This window comes from Panthera pardus, unplaced genomic scaffold (assembly GCF_024362965.1).
Source record: "Panthera pardus isolate Hobbes unplaced genomic scaffold, ASM2436296v1 HiC_scaffold_22, whole genome shotgun sequence".
NCBI classification, from domain to species: domain Eukaryota; kingdom Metazoa; phylum Chordata; class Mammalia; order Carnivora; family Felidae; genus Panthera; species Panthera pardus.
This window is the reverse complement of record NW_026526788.1, coordinates 17209205-17226731: the sequence shown is the minus strand read 5'-3', so window position 1 is coordinate 17226731 and position 17527 is coordinate 17209205. Positions and strand designations below refer to the sequence as shown.

General features: G+C 39.3%; 1 protein-coding gene across 11 annotated transcripts in view; it reads left to right on the top strand.

Annotated features, from left to right (window-relative positions):
* PCDH15 (protocadherin related 15) overlaps nucleotides 1–17527 on the top strand; it is a 1681879-nt gene that overhangs the window by 94663 nt on the left and 1569689 nt on the right. The window lies entirely within an intron of this gene.

The following is a 17527-nucleotide window of genomic DNA, read 5'->3' as shown; positions in this document are numbered from 1 at the left end:
GTTCAAGGGTCAGGTTTTGATGTCACAAATAAAACAGAAGCACAGTCTGTATATAGTTACATCACTGAGTTAGAGACTAGCTGTAGCAAAATTAGCCCTTTCTTATATATTTGTTTCATATGTTTCTTAGAACATTTTTACGGGAGGTAGATTGTCGGCTTCTCTAAGTTTCCACAAATAACAGTATCAATCATGTCTTGAAATATGCTCTACTGTTAAGGCTTGCTCCTTACTATTCTTTTTGCCAATAATAATTCTTTTTCCTTTTCAAATTTTTATTTAAATTCCAGTCAGTTAACATCAGCGCAATATTGGTTTCAGGAGTAGAACCCAGTGACTCATCACGTTCATGGAACACCCAGTGCTCATCCCAACAAGTACCGTCCTTAATGCCTATCACCCATCTAGCCCATCCCCCACTCACCTCCCTCCATCAACCCTCAGTTTGTTCTCTGTCATTAAGAGTCTCTTATGGTTTGTCTCTCTGTCTCTCTCTCTCTTTTTCTCCTCCCATATGCTCATCTGTTTTGTTTCTTAAATTCCACATATGAGTGAAATCATAGCTGCCGGTAATTAATCAATCAATTGATTAATCCCCAGACTTACTAAGTATCACGTATGTGTTAACACACTGTTCCAAATAAAGCCAGCGTGCACACTGACACTTTGGTAATAAGCTGCTGCAAAAGGAGTTCAAGATTTAGGAAAACCCTCAAAGATTTACTTCTCCCTTAATTGCTCCCTTATTTCCAGAAGTTAACAAATTGCCATTGTCATCTTGGTTTCCTGTAGAGAAGGAAGAAATGTTATTTAATTACTTCTCGCTCTGTTCTCTCCACACTGGAAAAGCAAGTGACTGAGGATGATAAAACACTGAACTGAAAGTCTGAAGGACTAGGATTCACGAATTCTGCCAGTGGCTTGGACTGGACCCCTGTGGTTAGAAAACAGTCTTTAGACTAAATATGCTTCCTTCTTGCAACTGCCAGTCGTGTTTACAGAAGCTGTCAGGGTAGAGGCTGTCTGTGGTAACTGAGGAAGGATAAACCGGGGACTCCCCCTGGTCAGGGCACTGAATGGATTCTCACATATCTGTTGGTCGACCTGATGGACGGTCCGCTAAAAATCAAAGCGGAAGCGTGTAGGCCGAGAGGCGTTAGTCGCCTGAAGAAGGGTCCTGTAGGTGCAGTCCAGGCTCCAAACTGCCGGGAGCCACATTTCATGAGATGTATTCTAGGGGCATTAACCCCACAGCGTATCCTGAAATAACAAATTGATTCTTCAGACAAATGAATTTAGAAATTCTAAGTATTATGCCCCCATCATAGAAGGTTACTGTAGCTGATTAAATTATCTTAGAAACATTTAAAGAAAGAAGCCAGTTTACCATTGTGTAACTAGTTGTCCTCAAACTTTTTATAATGAACCATCCCTTAAAGTTCCATTAGTCAGTTTTCTGGTAAATACCACTTGGGAAAGAAACCTTGACTTTCCGATCTAGGAAAATGGACCAGCCCTAAGTAATCTTCACTTCCAGTACCCTTTCTGATCGTATCTTCTTGAAGCTTCTTCAGCACATTACCGATAATACTTTTTATCTCTTATGGAAATGTTCCCCCCACCCCTCAGAAAGGAGTCTGCAATTAGGTGTCCATCCGTGCACTGTCCAGGAGTCAGTGTCCTAAGCTGTGTCCACATCCCCCGAGAATGCCCAGTGTTCAGGGATTTCCATCACCGGGAGAAGGTGCGGGTGGCATTTATCTGACCTCTGTTTTTCCCTTGAGTAGCTGGATAAATATTGTGTAGTCAGTCTCTAGATGTTAATAGTATCAGCGTTTCAAAGGCCCTATATTATCCTCATGAGCAGGAAAGTAGCAACTGCATAACTCTGAGGTACATTTGATTTGGGCCGGGTAACAAAGGTGGCTTTGTGAGAACCTTGGCACTGCGGGGACAGGGATATACCGCCTCTGTTTATTGGCCAGGTAAAGATGATCAAAACTGCCTTGCAAGGCCTCGCCAAATCCTCACTTGGGGCGGAGACATTTTGTGGAACGTGTAGCTGAAACCTTACAAATTTAATGATTTCTGTCCAAAGGGCAGCATTTTATTTTAATATCAGAAAAAATATATGAGGACAGACTTCCAGTATCAAAGCAGTGTATTGATAATAATTTTTTGAAATAAAGAGGAAGAAACTAAGACATGACATTGTATCGGCTTCTGTATTGTGGACAGTGTTTCTGATTTGTGTCCAAATTGTACATTGTATTAACTTGCACATACAGATTTGGTTAAAGTTTGAGAAAGACACTTAGTGTCTGTTGCCATAAAACATATATCAGAGGGTAAAAGGAGAATTTAGGTTGCCATGATTGTGTGAAATAAATGAATGTATATGCATATAAATGCTTAATTTACTTTTAGGAGGAGAATCAAGAAACTAAAATCAGCTTTTTTTTTCCTCAGGGGGAGAATTGAATAGTTTGGGGTCTGAATTAAAGGAAAATTTATTTTCTACTATTCTATATCATGTTTGCTTTTGAATTTTGAAGCTTTCTACGAGAATAAATAAATTTTAAATTTTTAAAAAAATGTTTATTTATTTTTGAGAGACAGAGAGAGACAGAGCACGAGCAAGGGAGGGGCAGAGAGAAAGGGAGACACAGAATCTAAAGCAGGCTGTAAGGCTCCGAGCTGTCAGCACAGAACCCGACATGGGGCTCGAGCCCACGAACTGTGAGATCATGACCTGAGCTGAATTCGGGCACTCAACTGACTGAGCCACGCAGGCACCCCAAGAATAAATACATTTTAAGAGCTACGTAACCAGAACAAATAAGTAAATGCTCCAAAATCTAGTTTAATCAGAAATTAGCTCATCACATCGTTTAGTAAGAAGCTAGACTTTTCAGAATAGGCGTGATGGTAGGGGGACCTGGGTGGCTCAGCCAGTTGAGCGTCCGGCTTCAGCTCAGGTCATGATCTCACAATTTGTGACTTCGAGCCCGAGTCGGGCTCTGTGCTGACAGCTCAGAGTCTGGAGCCTGCTTTGGATTCTGTGTCTCCCTCTCTCTCTGCCCCTCCCCCGCTCATGCAATGTCTCTCTCCTTCAAAAATAAATAAAAACATAAAAAAAAATTAAAAAATAATGATAATAAATAAAAAAAGAATAGGTGTGATGGTAATTGAAATGTTCACAGCTTAGAAACTTTTTTTTTTAAAGATTTAAAGGAGAAAAACACATTTAACAATTGATTTTAAACCCTTGCTTCTCTGGTATTTTTCTCTATAAATTCCATAGCACTGCATTCCGTACTTCTGCAATCCCTTTGTAAGTTTAGGACTCAAAGAAGCTGAACTTGGAGGAAAAATTTACCAATGATTTAGTTTTGGCTTCAGCAGTATTTTCTTTCAGATCAGTTTGTGATTCTACCATATGAAGAAAATATTTTTGCTCCCATTTTTTCAAAAATATATTGTGGTTGTTGAAACATTGTCTATAAGCAAATGGCGTTGCTATAATTTACTACCAGAGAAAATCAAACGCATTATCTATTAGCTCTTAAAGGTAACATTTCTCGGAGTTAGAGGTCCACTAGGTAGACCTTTGGGCACATCTGTGGCCGATCACAATACGAAAATGTCCCCAGTGTTAACTTGTGTTGTGCACCACGGCCAGGGACGAGTTACAGTGGAATATCGTAGCAGAGGTTTCATTCAGAAACTCAAGTTACAGTCCTGTCCTCATTACTAAACTGCTGGGCCACCTGCCAGACTCTCAGTTTTATCTATGCAGGTAACTGCTTCCTCATCTATAGAATGATTCGATTATCCCCAAGGTTTCTTCCAGCTGGGAGTTTCAATAGTGCTGTGATTTGTGACTCAGAGGCCCATTTGTTCCTCACGGATCATAAATCATGCTTCGTTGCTGCCTCTGGCTTACAAACTTAGAACCCAGTTTTCTTCAAGCTTAAAATTAAGTGTAGATTGCTGCCAATGTCGTCATCAAGTTGAATGTGGGGATATTGAGGAATCGTCATAGCAAAAAGAAAATATAGTACACACCTACATGACTAATTTTGATGACGAACGTCTGGATGAATCGTTCTCAGTTGGTGTCGTTATTTCAATGAGACAGTCACATAAAATCACATTTACGTTGCTAAATGGTGGATTCTCCCCCAAGTGAAGAGCAGGATGTATGTAAAGTCGGATTTGTTAGTTCCTATCACCTGGAAGTCCTTGGTGAGTGATGCTCAAGGTATTTCTGTAAAGCAGGAGACTCTAGATCTGAGAGCCTGTTTTGGCTTCCAGATCTGCTTGTCGAATTCTAGTTTGCTTTGGGATTCTGGTGTGGGTTTTGGCCATGCAGTGTTTATTACTTTCAGGGTGGAGACCTGTGCTCTGAGAGCACTGTCTTTGCCTTTTAGCGGTGTTGCTTCTGTGGGTGTGTGGATGGGTTTTCTGCCTTCCTGGATCCTGAAAGCTTTTGTTTGGGACATCCATCCTTCTTTTATTATGTGAATTGAGACAGACCTTTAAATGTGCCCATACCTTGATTGCCTTGACTTCCCTCTGGTCATCTTACTTCAGCTTCTTAAATAATCAGTTTATCTGATTTTACCCTGTCATGTGTTTGCATCAAGGTTACTAATGAAAGAGTATATTAAATGTATTTTTTGTGTTTTATGGATTTTAAGCTTTTTCTCATGGATTTATATGTAAATAATGTTTTGTTTTGCTTGGCCTTGGTTATTTCGACCTCAGATTTGAACTTGCGGTGTTAATTAGCTTTATGTAGGATAATCTGATGTGAATTTTTTCTCAGAGCTTTGTTACTGACCTTTCTCTACTATCAGACTCCTTGTTTAACTGGCTTCTTATTAACTTTTATTTTATTACACTGTGTACAGTATAGTGGAGTGTCTCATATCTTTTTGGGATAGACTAAATAGAACTTCTAAACGAAACTAAGTAAAATAATTTTCCCCAACTATTTTAGAAAGCCCATGGCCTTGAAAATGTTCGTGTCGGCTTATAAAATTTAAAGTTATATACAGACAAGTGATGTGAGAAAGTAGTTCATAGTTATGAATGTGAAAGATTATTTTTAAAGGGATAATTATTCTACCTATGCTGATCAAACAAGATCACGGCCCTTGCATAATATAATCATATTTTTATGTCATAGTTTGGTCATGTTTACTGTGATGGAGCCATAACAGGTAAATATATCACCCACTTTAATTATGGCCTTCCCTACTAAGGTGCAATAAAGTCTGATTTTATTTTTATTTATGTATTTATTAAATGTTTATTTATTATTGAGAGACAGAGAGAAACAGAGCATGAGCAGGGGAGGGGCAGAGAGAGGAGGAGACACAGAATCGGAAGCAGGCTCCAGGCTCCGAGCTGTCAGCACAGAGGCCGACGTGGGGCTGCAACCCAAGAGCCATGAAATCAAGACCTGAGCCGAAGTCAGATGCTCAACCGACTGAGCTACCCAGGCGCCCCTATATTATTATATTCTAAGGAAGGCTATAGTAGTCAGTTGTTACCCAACATATCTGGACTTAGCATGTGTGTGTGCACTTGCACAGATATTGATGATAGCTGTTTACCTCTCAAGAAATATTATGCATTGTAACATTATGATTATGATTATAATGAAAATTAGTATATCGGAGTAATTTTGTGTGTGTGAGGCGCATGAAAAATACTTTATATGCACTTTCTGTTTTTCACTTCCTGTCGACTGGGATTCATTTGTAGAAAATTTCATAGCTTTGATTTCACGCAATCTCCAAATAACATTTGCGTTGTAATATGCTAAAATACGTAGATGATATAATCAACCGCTTATAAATTCATGTCTTTAAGAATTCAGATGTATGTCTATCAACATATATAGCTTAACTTAACAACTATTCCATGTTTTTGTGTGCTATATTACTATTTCACGTAGTGATCTTTAAAATCTGTGAATACCCAATCAGCTTTCAGAAACTGGTAGCTGTTATTGTAACTCCCAGAATAATTACTGTGAAAGAAAAGAAGTAAAAACTATTTGTTTTGGGTTTAAAGAATGTATGACAAAATTGCAAACTGGATACAACTATGAAATCTGGACATCCCTGAGAAAATGGAAACATCAGATACGTGAGATGTTGTGTCGTATACACATAACACAGGATCGAGAAGCTTACCATGCAGTTTTGTTAATGACACAGACTCTCACAAGTAGAAGTTAGAGCCTTAAAGGAAGTATTGAGTTTTCAAAGTGCCAAAATGTTTACTTCTCCTGCATGTCTCTTCTGGCGACCTTACCCCTTTTAGCGCCTGATTTCTCTTTTTGACGCACACCATGGGTTTGCTTTGTGGCTTGGCTGTGGAGCCTAGAACGTGTTCACTAAGCCCACCCTCTTTCGAAGCCCTTGTCTACTTCTGTGGCTCCATTCATGTCTTCTAGGTGGATGACAGAGGTGCCAGCAGTACACGTGTGCTTCCCGATCTAGTACACACGGGCCCTCCTGTCATGCCTTGGGCCACGTGTCCAACTCCCTGTGCAGTGGCTTCTCTAGGGTGCTTCACGGGAGCCTACACCCATCGCGCTCAACGCTCATTACCTGCAGCTTCCCCACAGGCCGTGTCTTCTTCAGTGTCCTCCCTGCTGGTGAGTGGTGCCATTGTCTACCTAGTTCTCCACCTACGGTGCCACCAGCTTCCATCCCGAGGAGCCAGACAGACGGCTACCTGGTGTCCACACTCAGTGTTGTCCCCCGCTGATGATCTGAAGTCAGTGACATCAAAATCTCCTCATACTGTTCATCTGTTTAAAGAACTTACTCAACTCAACACCATCTACTTAAAGTGTTTCAGTGGAATCACAATAATCTAGGGCTACAGACTAAAATCTAAACCTAGCCTGAGGGTCATATTCTGACCTTCTGTATGTTCGAACACTCACTGCTTCCCATACGCCTTCATATCCTTGTTCAGTTTTCAGTCTCCTTTTTACTTAGTCCAACGCCATCAAAGTTCAGCCGAAGGACTTAGTCCAGCACCATCGAAGTTCAGCCAAAGGGTCACTTCTGCAAGGAAGCCTTCCTGGACCCCAGAATTCTCTAAGGCAGGTCTGTCATACAGGACTCTATAACTGATGGCATAGTTGCTCCTTTGAGAGGTGCTCCCCACCTAGGGTGATGCCTCATGAGGAGGAGATCACCCCGGTCTTGTTGAGGACTGTATTCTCAGCATTTGACACAAAGTTGCCAGATACCTTTGTGTTGAGTGAATACGTAAAAGTGAATAAGGGACGTGAATTTGGTATTGAGTTACCATCTCAAACCCCTCAGGATGGACCAGAGGACACGGTGCTCCTCTGTAAGGCACATCCTCCACCATCGTGCTTTCTCTCCAGCTCACATGGTTTTGACTCTGTTATTCTGCGTGTCTCCTGTTGTCACAAAGTTATTGTCTCCTGTGCACTCATTCCACGTAGTCTTTAATACCTGCCTCACCTTGCAGTGTTTTCCCAACATCTTCATTTTTCAAACAACCATAAACTCTAATTCCAGTTAAATGTCCGTAAGGACTGTCGGTGATCGGTGTTGCCCTCCCTCACCCATGTTTTTTTAAAAAAAAATTTTTATAATGTTTATTTATTTTTGAGAGAGAGAGGCAGAGCATGAGCATGAGCAGGGGAGGGGCAGAGAGAGAGGGAGACACAGAATCCAAAGCAGGCTCCAGGCTCTGAGCTGTCAGCGCAGAGCCCGACGCGGGGCTCGAGAGAGGGAGACACAGAATCCAAAGCAGGCTCCAGTCTCTGAGCTGTCAGCGCAGAGCCCGACGCGGGGCTCGAACTCATGGACCATGAGATCATGACCTGAGCCGAAGTCGGATGCCCAACCGACTGAGCCACCCAGGCACCCAACCTCACCCATCTCTGATAGCCCTTAGTTGCCTAAAGCATTAATTCAAATTACTAAGGTTAATTTCATGATGTATTCCAGATTATTTCTCAGACTTTATCCCTTACATAAGCATTTAGCTTTACTATATATTTTTTACATTAATTATTCTAATATTTCCTGTGGTTTCTTATGAGTTCATATCAATTTTTTCTAGAAAAAAATCTTGCCATCATGAAATCTTCCAAGGCGAACTGGAACATTTTAAGCCCTGGAATTGACTGTTCTGTCAATCCCACATCTGTGAATGGGTTGAAGAACTTAGTTTGACATTTTTTAATCTAAAATATTTTCTCTGCTCTCCCCCAGCCACCCCCCATCCCCACCACCATCAACCCTCAGTTTGTTCTCTGTATTTAAGAGTCTACCAACTAGCCAGCCAGGCACCCTAAAAAATGAAGTTAAGAAATAACCTATCTGTGTGATTGTATATTTTGTGCTGGTTAAAAGTAATAGATGAGGGGTACCTGGGTGGCTCAGCCATTAAGTATCCAACTCTTGGTTTCAGCACAGGTCATGATCTCGGGGTTCGTGAGTTTGAGCCCCACATTAGGGGGGTTCTCTATCTTGAGATTCTCTATCTCCCTCTTCTCTCTCCCCCTCCACTGCTTTCTCTCTCTGTCTCTATCTCATAAATAAATAAACTTAAAAGCAAGTAATAAATGACACTGTAAAGTCTTTTTTAATGAAAAAAAAATTTGTCTGAATAAAGGATAACTGTAGCACTCCAATGTGTGTTTTGGTTTGGATTTTCCTAGTGACTATTTTCCAGGAAATATTTTGGTTGCCAAGAGGAACATACTTAAATTTATGCATTAAATCTGTGTATTTGTGGGTGTTTTGGATGGTAAATCAGGAACAGTTTTGTCACTCTTATTGTAAGTAACGTGGTGTCACAGTTTCAGTAATGCAGCCGTAATAATAGCTACTGTCATTGAAGGCTCACCGGATGCTTCCACTGTTGGAATTTTCTCTTTTCCTTCAAGTTGGAAAGGCAGATGTTTTTCCTTCCCTGTTTTATATGAAGAGAGACGAACCCCAGAGAGCTAAACAACTTCCTTAAAGTCACACAGGCTTGGGCATCGTGTCATTAAAGCCAAGAGCTCTACTCCAGAGCCTGTGGCCGTGAGCACTTTACCCAGTTTATTGCATTTGTTCTTTTTAAAGCTTCATGTGTAACATGTAAGTACTTTTTTTTTATTACTATACCATTTGTAATGTGCATTTCGATGATGTATTATTCTCATATATTACCAATTCTTTTTAAAAATGTGTCTTTGGTCTTTGCTATGGCTTCCTAAGCTAACTTTCACAAATTGTGCAGAAGCCTAAGAATGCAATGTGACAAATTAAATTTCATGATTAACATGAAATGAATAAAGGTTCTAGTGTATATCTTGGGGAAATGTTATTTCACTGGAAGAAATGTAATCTGTGCACAAATAAAGGTTTCACCAATTTGTGAGAGCCTTTGTTTATCTTTGATAATTGTAAAACATTGTAGTTTTATTGAGGAAATTATGTGAAATTCTTCAAAGTCAGGAGATTTGTCATTATATCTCCACCTTGAAACCTCACACTTAACTCATAATAGTTATAGTTAGGATATGTGTTTATTAAATCCATTCAGATCTGACCACTGTAGTTTTTTAGTATTTGTTTCTTGCGTTTATTCATTTTTGAGAGACCGAGAGGGACAGAGCATGAGTGGGGGAGGGGCAGAGAGAGAGGGACACGCAGAATCTGAAGCAGGCTCCAGGCTCTGAGCTGTCAGCACAGAGCCCGACGCAGGGCTCGAACCCACGGACCGTGAGATCATGACCTGAGCCGAAGTCGGTCACTCAACCAACTGTACCACCCAGGAGCCCCTGACCACTGTAGTTTTTTAAATGTTTCTGTATTTATTTTAGAGAGAGAGAGAGTGAGAAGAGGAGGGGCAGAGGGAGAGAGAGAATCTCAAGCAGGCTCCACACTCACAGTGCAGAGCCTGACGTGGGGCTCGAACTCATGAACCGTGAGATCGTGACCTGAGCAGAAATCAAGAGTCAGACACCTAACTGCCTGAGCTACCCAGGCACCCTGACCCCTGTATTTCTTAAGATTGCTTTCATATTTGATGTAAGTTTTTCTATAAAAAAACCTAATGGATTATTTAATATGTATGAATTCAGAGGAGTGTGTATCATTCTGTCATTGTTTCAATTGATCATAAAAAATATATCCCTTTATTTACACATTCATTTCTCTCAATTAAGTAACATTTGGATAAGTAGTTTGTGGAAAACTAAATTACTTAAAAGCATTTTTTAAATATTAGAACTGTTTTTCAAAAGAAAAATAAGAAGAGGGATGCCTGGGTGGCTCAGTCGGTTGGGTGTCTGACTCTTGATTTTGGCTCAGGTCATGTCTCATGGTTAGTGGGTTTTGAGCCCTGAGTTGGGATCTGTGCTGACAGCACAGAGCCTGCTTGGGATTCTCTCTTTCTCTCTATCTGCCACTCCCCTTCTTGCTCTCTCTCTCTCTCAAAATAAATAAAATAAACTTGAAAATAAATAAATAAGAATAATAATGATAAATAATATAACTAAAATTTGAGTGTGTACTAAATTTCAGGCTATATCCTAAATTCTTGACATCAATTCCTTCATTTAATCCCTCTAGCAACACTGTAATATTGATACTAATTTATATTCATTTCCTGGATGTGGGAATCGAAACTCAGAAAGGTAATATAGTTTGGCAGATCTAACAATTAGCCCAGTTACTGTCAAAGTCTAGAATGGAGTTTATGCAAATGAGTTTTTAAGTACCCCTCAAATATGGTTCATAATTGCATTAGTTTCTTAGGGCTTCTGTAACAAAGTGACACCCCAGCATTTAGTCTGTTAGCTGCCACTTGAAAAATGTAATCACACACCTCTATTTCTTGACTAAGAAAACATCTCACTATTTATTAAGTTCCAAACACTCTTTTAGGTCTTAAAATTGAAAAAGCATGTGAAAGGGGCGCCTGGGTGGCGCAGTCGGTTGAGCGGCCGACTTCAGCCAGGTCACGATCTCACGGTCCGTGAGTTCGAGCCCCGCGTCGGGCTCTGGGCTGATGGCTCAGAGCCTGGAGCCTGTTTCCGATTCTGTGTCTCCCTCTCTCTCTGTCCCTCCCCCGTTCATGCTCTGTCTCTCTCTGTCCCAAAAATAAATAAAAAAATTTAAAAAAAAAATAAAATAAAATAAAAAAAAAGAAAAAAAAAAAGAAAAAGCATGTGAAAACATACTGTATCTCTGCAAAATGAGATATATTTTGAACTGATAATAAATACAACAAGCCAAAGTGACATGCAAGTTATGATGTAGACGTACATGTGATGATGATACTGTATCCTGGGGGCATCTGATTGATGCAGTCTTTCTCGAGAAAGTGATTTGTTGAGTGCAGAACTCACAGGGGTGCTGTCTAGGCAAGGAGGACGGGAAGGACGCCCACTGCAGACAGCAGCGTGGGGCAGTGATCTGTTGCTACAGCAAGAAGATGGCATCTACAGGGGACGGTGCGAAGGCCATGTGGGTGGGGTGGAGAGAGAGGCAGAGTTGTAAGTGCGGTGTGATGCTGCAATGACAGAGCAAGAGCAATGATGAATCACCGTTATTTGATTCTTTTAAACCACCTTTTACTTAGAGGAACGCTTTCTTGTATAGGAAGGAACTTTTAATGCAAAAGTATTGGTTGAGAGATCACTTGTGCTTACAAAGAAAGATACAAGTTGGAAGGAAGAGAGAGGAATAATGCTGTAACTAAAAATATTATTTATTTTGTTTATATTGTAAGATACCTTGGTAAAAGAATGTATCTTCATTCAGATTTCAATAGATAGCTCAATGTTTATCACAAAGTCAACATTCATGATTGGTTGATTTATTGATAACCAAAGGATTAATTTTTTTTTTTTTTTAATCATAGTAGTATCCCTTTCACCATACAACCCACAGGAACTTTAAACCATGCCTTATCACTGAGGATCTCTTAATTTATTGCCATCATTCATTATTTGCACAAACCATTCAACTACTCTAAGCTTGTATTTTTAATGGATATAATTACATTTTCTGGCTTACATGACAATTGTATGATTTTAGAGGAAATGATGAATTTGTTAAAAGACAATTTCTAAAGCACTCTCTAATCATCAAATGGTACTGTTAGAATTTTTGTTTGTGTTTTATTTCACTAGCTCAGTGTAACACTACCTGTTACAGCTAAAAGGAATAAATAGAGGAAATTTAGAAAATGAGTAATAATTAATTATTATCCAATACTGTTCTGCAAATGAGCTTTTAAGTACCCCCCCCCCCATATGATTAAAAATTGCATTAGTTTCCTAAAGCTTCACATAGACTGGGTTGCTTAAAACAACAGAAATGTATTCTTTCCCTGTTCTGGAAGTAATTCTAGAAATTTGGTGGTTTCTAAAATCAGGGTGTTAGTAGAGCCATGCTCCCTCTGAGCTCTTAGGGCAGGCTCTTCCTCCTTCTAGCTTTGGTGTTCCCTGGCTCACAGTCTGTCACTCCCGTCCCTACTTCTCGTGTTACATGGCGGTCTTCTCCTGTGAGAAGTCTTCTTGTGAGACAAGTCATATTTGATTAGGGCCCACTCTACTGACCTCATCTTAGGTCGATTGTGTGTGCAAAAGAAACTGTTTTCAAATAAGGTCCTAATGATTAGGACTTCAGTGTATCTTTTGTGGGGATGCAGTTAAACCTGTGACAATAACCAAACCATCATTAATTTTGATCGTAAGATCAACCCTCCTTTGGAATGTGTTGAGGTAGTCTCTCATTAGTTGATTAGAATCAACTGATCAATATATATTTGTGAAATTAAAAAAAATAGTCGTAGAAGAAATAACAGAGACAGAATTCTGAATTTATATACATGCGAAGATATTACCTATTGTTCAAGTGACCCGTAATTTACACTGGTTGTCCAGTGACTTCAGAGGAATGAGGTTGTTGAACCTCATTGTTGAACACACAGAAGCCTATTAGAAATGAAAAATTTAGGTCCCTGCTTCAGTACCACTGAGTTAGTATCTTCATTGTAATAATCTTCCTAGGAAATGAATACTCAAGTCCAACAGAGAGAACTGCTTCTTTAGAGAATTTTATTAAGTCTTCAGCACTCTATGAAGTTATAAAACTTTCTTGTCCCTTGGACATCTGTTTGGTCCACTACCTAATATAAAAGACGTAATAATGGGCTAATCAATTTAAATATCAAAACATAAATTAATTAAGAAATATCTGCTTCTTTGTATAATTGCTTCAGTAAGTTTAATTGTCCTACATATTTCAATCTTTTGAGCCTACTTTGGTCAAATTTATCCGAAAGTAATTGGTACAACCTTAGAGAATTTTAAAACATGATACATCCTAATAAATTCTTTCAAGTATTCCTTTTCCCAGCCATTTATGAGAATTCTACTGTTCTTCTAGTGTTCCTCTTATTTGATTTATTAACCTATATTCAATTTTAAGAGACTGTTCCCATAATCCTCATTAACAATTGCTTTTATGACTATTACAAGCCATAGTTATACTATGACTCATAGTTACTAACATATTTATCATAGGTATTATATTTTCTAATACCTTTTCTCATTTAATGGAACATGGATTCTCATAATTTTTAAATTGTCTTTTTATATTCACAGAATAAAAACACACAATTATTTCAGTGTATGATGTTGATTTTTAAACATCTTCCGTGTTTACTTGGCCTAGGCTATGTGATCATTGAAATTTTTTATTCTAAAAGGAACTATCATTAAATAAATATAATTTTTTTACTTTAAGACATTAATTTTGATATTGTACAAAACCTTCAACTTCGAACGCTTCTCACTTTAACTTGCTTTTTAAAAATATAAATATATTTAAAAATATAAAATATATAAAAATATAAATTAGTGCCTGGGTGACTTAGTCGGTTGAGTGTCCAACTCCTGATTTCAGCTCAGGTCATTTTCTCAGGGTTGTGGGATTGAGCCCTGCGTTGGGCTCTATGCAGAGTGTGGGGCTTGCTCAAGATTCTCCCTCCTTTTCTCCCTCTGCCCCTCCTCCCGCCCTGTCTCTCTCTTAACAACAACAGCAAAGTATAATACATTATAAATTAAGCACAAATACGGACTGTCATTCCACTTAGAATGTTTTGGGACTATTTGTCTAGAAATCCTAGAAAATGCATTTTTAATTGGAAAACTTTTATCTATTTTATTTGGATCCAGGGTTGGCTTGGACAATTAAACTGAAACAGAAGGTATAAATAAGCGTAAACAAAATGGTAAAGAATTTTTTTTGAGCGCGAGGATTCATAAACCTGGAATTGTAAGTTGTAAAAGATGCAGCGTAATTTATATATGTGGAGTGACTCAACAAGGAAGAGAGTGTAAATTTCCCACTCGTGATGATTTTAGGGAGCCTGATAGCAGCTTGTTCTCGTATTCAAAAGTATTTTTTTCCCTTCAGGTCATTTGAAAGGTCATATCAAAATGGCATCAGCGTTCTGTGGCTGCCGGACGGTTACCACAGATTTGGCCATTTTGCAGGAACCAGTGTGTATTATCTCCCATTTCCCTGGGTCAGGAGTCTGGGTGTGGGCAGGCTTGATGTTCTGTTCAGTGTCACCGAGAGGAAATCACGCCAGCTGAGGAGGTGATCTCCTACGAGGCTCTAGTCCTCTTCTAGACTCGGTGAGTGTGGGAAGATTCAGTCCCTTGAGACTGTAGGACTGAAGCCCTCATTTTCTTGATGGCTGTCAACTGGAGACCATCTTTGACACCCAGAGGACGGCACTCTTCCCTGCCGGTGGCCTGTCAACCTCACGGCAGTCTGCTGCTTCAAGGCGACAGGACAGCGTGGGGTGCCTCTTCGAGTCTCTCCTCTTTGAGCATCTCCGATGTCTGTTTCTGATGTCTAGACTCTATTCTAAAGGGGCTCATCAAATTAGCCTGTCCTGCTCAAGAGGAGAGACTGTTGTACAGGCAGGTGCCCAAGGGGGTAGGGATCTGGGAACTCTGTTTACCACAAAGATCACTGTCAGCCTCTGCCTTAAGATTCCCGAATGTTCGGGTGCAAGCCGGTTACAAGGATGGCGGGCACCAGAACTATGTATATGGTACTTGGCTCATTTCGTAGTTAGCATGGTGTAACCTCAGTTTTCATCCCACTAGGACACACGATGCAGGGTTCAGTGGTGGTGCTACGTGGAACCAAAATTCATTTGTCCCTCGAGGGTATATCAGATATATGGCACGTGAGTGGACGCCTCAGTCCTCATTTGCAAGTGCCTTGATGAAAAGTAAATGTTGAACTTTTGTGGGTGTTTTCTTTCTGTTTCTTTGGGCTTGAGATAAATGGACATGCGTTGTCGAATGGGGTCCTTCACTGGCTTTTGCTGGCGTATGCAGGGATTGCTGACATTTTGAACGCACACCAGTGGTTGATTCTGCAGCCGTGTCTCAGCTCCTGGGACGATTTCTAGGCTCCTACGTGCCCACGAGATTTAAATAGTCCGGGCCTTTTTGAAAACTTTCATCAGTTGCAAAGCTCCAATGAGTCAGTGAGACCCAGAAGGAACCTCGAGTGTAATCGTGATTTTAAAACATGATCGTTCCACCTACCTAAATCTGTTTAGAACCATTTTGGTGGAGATAATTGCGTTCTGCACCCAGTCGTTTTATAGTCGAAGGAGGAACATGGAATCTTTGGAACGCATAGCCGTCTTCAAAAGCATAAACATTAATGAAGATGCGCTTAAGAGTAGATATGGGCTAAACCCAACATTTATGCTTACCCACAGATAAAAGAGAATTTAAATCAAAAGACTCCAGAAATTGCGAATCTTGTACAGTTTGAACCGGATAGAATTGCAAGCGAGTTCACTCTGCTCATTTCACATCTCTTCACTTACATTTATCTACATGTAGATAGAGTCATCTGCCAGATATTTGATGTAAGATTATGTGAAAAGTGAATTCTAGGACTGGGGGAGACGAAGTGGCATTCAGAGAGGAAGATTCTCATGAATGGATCTAAGAAAAGTTCGTCATTCTTCCAGAAGTGATTTTGACAGGGCATTCACGAACACTCTTATTTTATTTTTGACTAGTTATTTTAGTTTAAATGTTGTTTATTTTTCTTTAAAAGATAATTCATTTAAAAAATTTTTTTTAACGTTTATTTATTTTTGAGACAGAGAGAGACAGAGTATGAATGGGGGAGGGGCAGAGAGAGAGGGAGACACAGAATCGGAAGCAGGGTCCAGGCTTTGAGCCATCAGCCCAGAGCCCGACGCGGGGCTCGAACTCACGGACCGCGAGATCGTGACCTGAGCTGAAGTCGGACGCTTAACCGACTGAGCCACCCAGGCGCCCCAGATAATTCATTTTTAACATAAAATGTTTGTCCAACGGAACAAACATTTAATGGAAGTTTTATGAAATTATATCGATAATCAGTTCATCACAACTGTGTTATTATTACTTACACAAAATATAGCCAGCCCCCAATTTTTTTAAAAAGTGTTTTAAAAAGAATACATCTTCCAATATATAGATATATGCTGATGTTTTCTTACCTCCTTTGGTTTTTTATTTCCTCTTTTAGTTGGTTTAATTTATTCTAGCCTGTCATTTTTTGCAGAACATTTTTACCAGGAAAAATAGCTCAGAAAAGTATTTTGTGGTCAAATAAATCTCAGGAAACTGCATATTTTGTGCATTTTTTGGAGGTTCATGAAACAAATTAGCTTATTAAAATCAATGTGAAGTCATGCAGAAATGGTTAATCTTATTACCTTGACCTTTTGAAAAATTAACCAAATGTGAAATCTCATATCTTTTCTATATTACATCTGTCAACAACAATTGAAACATCAGTTTAAAAGAATTGGAATTAGTTATTTTGTTGTACATTTAGCTTTTCCATACCAGTTTTCCATAATGTGATTAATGTATGTATATATGCATGTGTGTATATATGTATATATATGCAGGTATACAAAGCCATATCTATACATACATAGATAATGAGTCTCTCTCTCTCCCTCTCCTTCCCTCCCTCTCTCCCTCTCTCTCCCTCTCCCTCTCCCTCTCTCTCTCTCTCTCTCTCTCTCTATACATATATATATATATATATATATATATATGTATATATGTATATATATATATTAAACTGTAAGTATACGTATGTATCTATGGTATTTCCACAGTTTTATGGATATGTTAACATTAAAATGAGTTCAAACTAGTACCTCTGACTTAAATTTAGTGGCACAGGATTTATTTTGCCCTCCTCCCCTACTTATTTGTAATGCTGTAATTTTTGGCTTGCAATCCTTTAAGGATATTATTCCATTATCTTCTGATTTATGGAGTTTCTGAAGACCAGTGTGTGATTTCTTTCTTTCTTTTTTTCATATGTAAGTTTTACTGAGATATAATTCACATGTAATGCATTTCACCCTTTTAAGTGCCCAGTGCAAAGTTTTTAGTGAGCTCACA